A 6,601-nucleotide genomic window follows, 5' to 3' on the forward strand; every position below is an offset into this window, starting at 1 on the left:
TATTTTAATTCTCATCTCCTCGGCTGGCATGAGGTGCTTCGCTCTTTAGCATGAGTGACACATCCTCCCTCCCCCCTCCTTTCTCTAATATCTCTGGGACCACTCAACAGAGACTTGGCCTCTTCATTCTGATTAGGCTGGTCTTCCTGATGAGCAAGGGGCCCAGGCTGCTTCTGAGATGAGAAGATGGAAATCAGTGTTTACAAAATATGGACATAAATGTGGGAGGTCAAGAAAGAAAAGCTAGAACCCACTCAGAGCTGGGCTGATAAGAATTTATGTGCTCACTGTTGGCTCCTCTGCAGTTGGCGAACCTAGGTTCAAATCTTGTCTCTGATACTTTAATACCTGCATGACCTACAAAGCATTTAATCTCCCAGGGTCTCAGTTTGCTCATCTGTAAAATGAAGGCATTAGTATAGATAACCTAGGGGGTAACTAGGTGGTGCAGTGAATAGAGCACTGGCCCTGGAGTCAAGAGAACATGAGTTCAAATCTGGCCTCAGACATTTAACTAGCCATGTGACCTTCGGCAAGTCACTTAACCCCAATTGCTCTGTCTTCCCCCCTCCAAAAAGCAAAAATAAAGAAATAAGCAAATAAATAAGGAGAGAGGGAGAGAAAGAGAGAGAGAGAAAGAGAGAGAGAGAGAGAGGGGGAGAGAGAGAGAGAGAGAGAGAGAGAGAGAGAAAATAGATGACCTATAAGATTTCCTTGTTTGGGGCAGCTCATTGGCTCCATGGATAGAGTATGGGTCCTAGAGTCAGGATGACCTGAGTTGAAATCCAACCTCAGATATTTATCATCTGTGTGACCCTGGGCAAGTCATTTAACCTTGCTTACCTCAGTTTCCTCAACAATAAAATGGGGATAATAACAGTACCTACCCTTCAAGGGTTGGTATGAGGATCCAATAAGATAGTATTGGTAAATTTCTTGGCACAGTAACTGCACATAGTAGGTGTTCTATAAATGCTTTTGATGCATATTCCCTTTTCTCCTCCTTCCAGTTCAAGATTTGTGATGTTAAAATCTTATGACCCAGGTGACCTTTGGCAAGTTACTTCAATCCTTAACTTCCTGAGGTCTGTTTTTCCTCACTGTAAAATGACTACATGGGACTCAGTGGCCTCTAAGATCCCCTCTACATCTGGATATCAAAGACCATTGAGTTCAACCCCACTCATTTTACAAATGGAGAAACTGAGGCTCACGGAGGTGATTTCAGTTAGTATCATTGATTCGGGAGCTGAAAGTCCCTCACAAGTGATTTAATGCAACCCTCTCATTCTACAGATAAGAAAACTGAGTCAGAGATTAAATTACATTCCCCTGGTCACACAGGATTTGGACCCAAAGTCTCCTGCCTCCTAGTCTGCTACACCACCATACACAGATCTATAGTTAGAAGGGGCCTCACTCTCCTCTAATTTAATCAGCTAATTTTTCAAATGAGGAAACTGAGGCAGATAAAGGTTATGTGACCTGCCCAGAGTCACTCAGCCTGTAAGAGTCAAAGGTAATATTTGACTCCAAGCTCAGAGAAAGACTTCAGAAGAGAACCTTAACACAAATCTGCATTTAGACAACCCATGTCCAAAGTATCAGAGGTTAAGGTTGTAGAGAGGATCTGGGAATATCTGGGGTGGAACTTTGGGTTCTATTCCATCCCCTATAAATTCAATATCTTCTCCAGCTCCTGCACAAGCCCTTCCTTGATGACAGAGTCTCTGATTTCTACTTTCCTGGGAAACCGGGAGGAAAGTTATAAGAAATTATCTAGGAGTAGTCCCAGGAGTGCTGGGTTCAAATCCCAGCTTAATCAATCAACAAGTATTCATTAACTGCCTGCTGCTATGCTAATTCTGAGTTCAAATCTGACCTCAAACACTTAGTAGCTGTGTGACCCTGAAGAAGTAAATTCATCTCTGTTTACCTCATTTTTAGCTTCTTAAAAGGGTATAATAATAGCACCTCCCTCCCAGGGTTTTTGTAAGGATCAAATGAGATAACATTTGTAAAGTACTCAGCAAAGTTCCTGCACTATATTTGTTGTTTGGTTATTTCAGTGGTGTCCAACTCTTTGTGACCCCCACTGAGGTTTTTTTGGCAAAGATACTGGATTGGTTTGCCATCTCCTTCAACAGATCACTATATACATGAGGAAACTGAGGCAAATAGGGCTAAGTGACTTGCCCATGGTCACACAGCTAGTATTTGAGACTGGATTTGAACTCAGGAAGCTGAGTCTTCCTGACTCCAGACTTCGCTCTCTATCCACTTCACTATCTCGCTGCCCTAGGAAGTACTACATCAGGGTTAGCTAGGAGGAGGAGGAGGAGGAAGAGGAGGAGGAGAATGAGGAAGATCAAGATAGCAAAAATAAATAGTCCCCACTCTCATGGTGTTTATATTCTAAGAAAAGGAGATGATCTACACACATATAAGTACATGTAAAATCCATACAAGGTAACAAGGATAGGGAAGCATTTGCAGCTGAAATTGTCAGGAAAGGTGTCCTGTAGAAAGTAGCCCTAAAGCTTAACTTTAAGGAAGACTAGGAAATTCTGAGAGCTCAGTCACTGACCACCTGGAAAATCACTTGCCCATGATCCCTCTTCAGGCTGCACTCCCCAGCTTCCTCTGCCATGCTTCAGAAATGTCTTCATCCTGAAGCTCATGCCAGATTCATCCAATGAAAGTACCTCTCAGTCTCCTTCTCTGATTGGACGATTCCTCCTTGCACCTCCACTCAATGAGGGCACCTAAGATTGCCATATCTCAATCCTGCTCTCCACTGACTTTCTCTATCGTGCCTTTGCTCCAGACACCTTTGTCCCATCCCCATCCCCACTTTTCCTTTTATATATTATCTTCCCTCTCTAGAATGTAAGCTCCTTGAGGGCAGGCGCTGTCTTTCTGCTTGTAATTTATATTCCCAGAACTCAGTACAGTGTCTGGCACATAACAGCATTTAATAAATACTTATTATTGTTGTTGTTGACTATTGGCCCCAACAAAACCTCAGTTTCCCAAACTGGAAAATGGGTTGGATATGCTTGCACTTCTGATCTCACTGAGTGGTTGTGAGGAAAGTGCTTTGTAAGCCTAAACCAACCAAAACCAGAGAGGATGGTTGTGTTCAGGGTTCCCAGTCAGGTCTGAGCTAGACAAAATGTCCCTGAGAGTCCTTCTGTCCCCAAGGTTTTCCTAGAGAAATATGACCTCTTATTATCTCTTGATTCATGTGACAAATATTTTGAAAGGCATATTGGAGTAATGGGTAACAAACTGGTCTTAGTGTCAGTAAAACCTGGGTTCGAATGCTCCTTCTGACACTTCTGGGCTATGTAATCCTGGGCCAATTATTTAGCCTCTCACATCCCTAGACACCTTTCAAATAATATAAGTTGAAGAGCAAATGGCACTCTATATTGGAAAAAGGAGCTTCTTCATCAGCTGTTCCCTACATCAGTAAGATCAAGGGGCACTCCAACCCTCCCTGCCTCCCTAAGTACTGATTGTCTGCTGACTATGAGAAAGCACAGGCTGGTTGGCAGGCAAGGGGTGGTAATTGATAGATTGAACATGGGAAGTATATTCCTGAATGCAGGTAGAGTAGCTGGTGCCCACCACACCATTAGTGTGGTCTGCCAGAAGGATCTCCAAAATGCTTTCCCCACCTGAAATGAGTTCTTAGTTAGGGCCCTGAGTTGCTGTCTCCACAGAAACTCCTAATTAAAAAGGCGGTTGTCCTTTGTTCTCAAAGAGGATCATGACATCAGAGAGGCGATGCTATAACATGCAAGTGAATTCAATTTAAGTGAGGGAGGGCTGTGCAAGGTCACCAGCCTCACTTTCTCCTCCAGAGCCCTGAATTTAGAAGGCAGTGCTGTTTAGGATGGACCATTCCCAATTCCTGGGAACCCCTTAATAGGTATTTGTGTTAACAGATGCCCCTGCTGTCTCCTAACATAGACCAGGGCCTCTGAGGGGATAGGATAAGACCAATATGTTGGGATGACTAGAAAGAAAGAGAAGTCCAGTAGTCCTAGCAGAAGGCCTCAGGCAGCCAAGGAAACAGGGGGAAAGGAACACGTATTTATTAAGTCTTTACTGGGTATTAGGCACAATGCTAAGCCCTTTACAAATATTTCACATTATCTTCACAAAAAACACTGGGCCATAGGTGATATTATTTTAAATTTATTTTTATTATTCCCATTTGACAATTGAGGAAACTAAGGCATACAGAGGGTTAGTGACTAGCCTAGGGTCACAGAGTAAGTGTCTGAGGCTGGATTTGAACTCAGGCCTTCCCTGATGGCAGGCCCTGTTCTCTATCTACTCTGCCACCTAGCTAGTCATGGTCCAAGCAGCTCTACGATCTCCAGGGCCAGTCTGGAGGAGAAGCAAATATTGAAAGAGGAAATTTTGGCCTGGAGCCCAATGGTCAACATTTTACTGAGGACCAGCCCTGAGTGTGCCTAAGATTCCTTCTCCCTTTCTAGGTTATCAGCCTCAGGACTGGGAACACACAAGCCATCCTATCTAGCACAGAGCTCTACACACACACACACATACACACACACACTCCAGAGCTTTGAGGATTGGGACTCCTTTTTTTTCTTTTCATTTTTGTCTTTATATCCACAGCAACCAATATAGGTCCTTGTACATGGAAGATGACTATTGCTGAATTGATTTAAACCCTTCTCAGTGACAGTGACTCCTACCAAAACTGGGAGTCAGGAAATCTCAACTCCTCTCCCCACCCCAATCTGCCATTGACTGACTTTGTAACATTGGATCAATCACTTTGCCCCTGTCTGGCCTTAAGTTACCTCTTCAAAAAATAAGGATTGGATGGGGTGGCCAGGTAGCACAGCGAATAAGAGCACCGGCTCCAGTGTTGGGATGACCTGGGAATCGAATCCGGGCTCAGACACTTAGCACCCACCCAGAAACACCTGGCCGTGTAACCTTGAGCAAGTTACTTAACCCCAATTGCTTTAAAAAATAAACAAATAAATAAGGATTGAGAGTTAAGGTCCTTTCACCTATAAAAGACTTGATATATGTGTGTGTGAGTGTGTATATATGTACATATGTATATGTATATATAAATACAGACATGTTAATGTAAACATTAAAATACTCAAAAATACAATAGGGAAACATATGCATATATAAGAGAGAGAGAAATTATTATTAATAACCAATTATGGGGGGATCCAGGCTTTTTCCTATCCTATTTCCTTGTTCAGAGCCCAGCCTTTGAAGGATTATGGACCTCTGCCAAATATTTATCCCGCCTAGATCATCTAATCTAAAGTGAATTCCTGCTCATTATGTTCCACTGAAGCAAGTTTGCAGGGAGGTAGATACTTTGCCTTCTTCCCCCAAAGCTGGGGGTATTGTGGGTGTAGAGATAGTCTCTTTATGGTGTCATTCTCTCAGTCCCTCATTGGAGTGAGCCCACTTCTCATTGTAATATTCATTCTCTCATTAACTGTTAACCAATCAGAGTTGGTTGCCATCCCCTGAAACACTCACTTTTCCAAGGGCATATAAGCCATGAGTCCACTGCCATGATGTTCTCTGGAATTCAAAAGTGCCACTGACCTCTTTTATTAATAAAATATTAGCATTATTAATAAAATGATGAATTACCCAGAAATGATGCGAATTGAACTATTTAAATGTCACACTATGTAGAACCCTCCCCCCTCCCCTTTGTGGTGCCACAGATAAATCACTGAACTTATAATCAGTGAACTTGCTAGCTGTGTGACCCTGGGCAAGTCACAAACTCTCTGTCTGTCTCAGTTTCCTCAATTGTAAAATGAGGATAATAAAAATACCTACCTTAAAGGGTATTTTTAGAATCAAATGAGATAACATATGCAAAGTACTTTGTAAATCTTTAAGACTTAAATCATTACTTTTTTAATCTTTAAGCTATAAAAATGTAAGTGTTAATACTATCAATTATTCTCCATTTGTCATTAGCATTGGGAAGTTGGGTCTTTGGAGGACAGATGAATACTATTCCTCTCATAATCCTTAGGACCTGGGGTTGCTGATACTATTGCTTATGAGCCCCAACAAATGTGTTCTCGTTCATTATCAACTAAACTTAGTGATCTTTTAGAAAAGATATTTACTAAGCAGGTATAGAAAAATCTGTTGTTACAAAAACAACACACACACACAACAAGAGGCATACTCTTCCCTCGCACACACATAAGATCTCTGGGGAGAGAAAGAAGATATGCCACAAAAGTGATGTCTCATAAATCCTGGTTACTGGAATTCTTTTTTTACCTTTGCAGATTCCTCATGAAATTTTCCTTAAGTGAAACTCTCCATTGGATTCCAAGGGGATAGCACATCCATTGAATCCATTGCCAGCACTTCTTTCTGCCATGAGGGGTCTTATTCCCTGAAGCTGTCACCATCTTCCGGTGGTTCTGGCTGCTAGTAGGACTTCTGATGAGACCACAGGATCTTCAAAGCTCAACCATGACCTGTGGGTGGGAGGGGGAAAGAGGAGAGAGGAGAGGAGAGGAGAGGAGAGGAGAGGAGAGGAGAGGAGAGG

This window comes from Petaurus breviceps, unplaced genomic scaffold (genome assembly GCF_028583685.1).
Source record: "Petaurus breviceps papuanus isolate PSGF00001 unplaced genomic scaffold, PetGlider_PUasm1.0 100, whole genome shotgun sequence".
In the NCBI taxonomy this organism is placed as follows: Eukaryota; Metazoa; Chordata; class Mammalia; order Diprotodontia; family Petauridae; genus Petaurus; species Petaurus breviceps.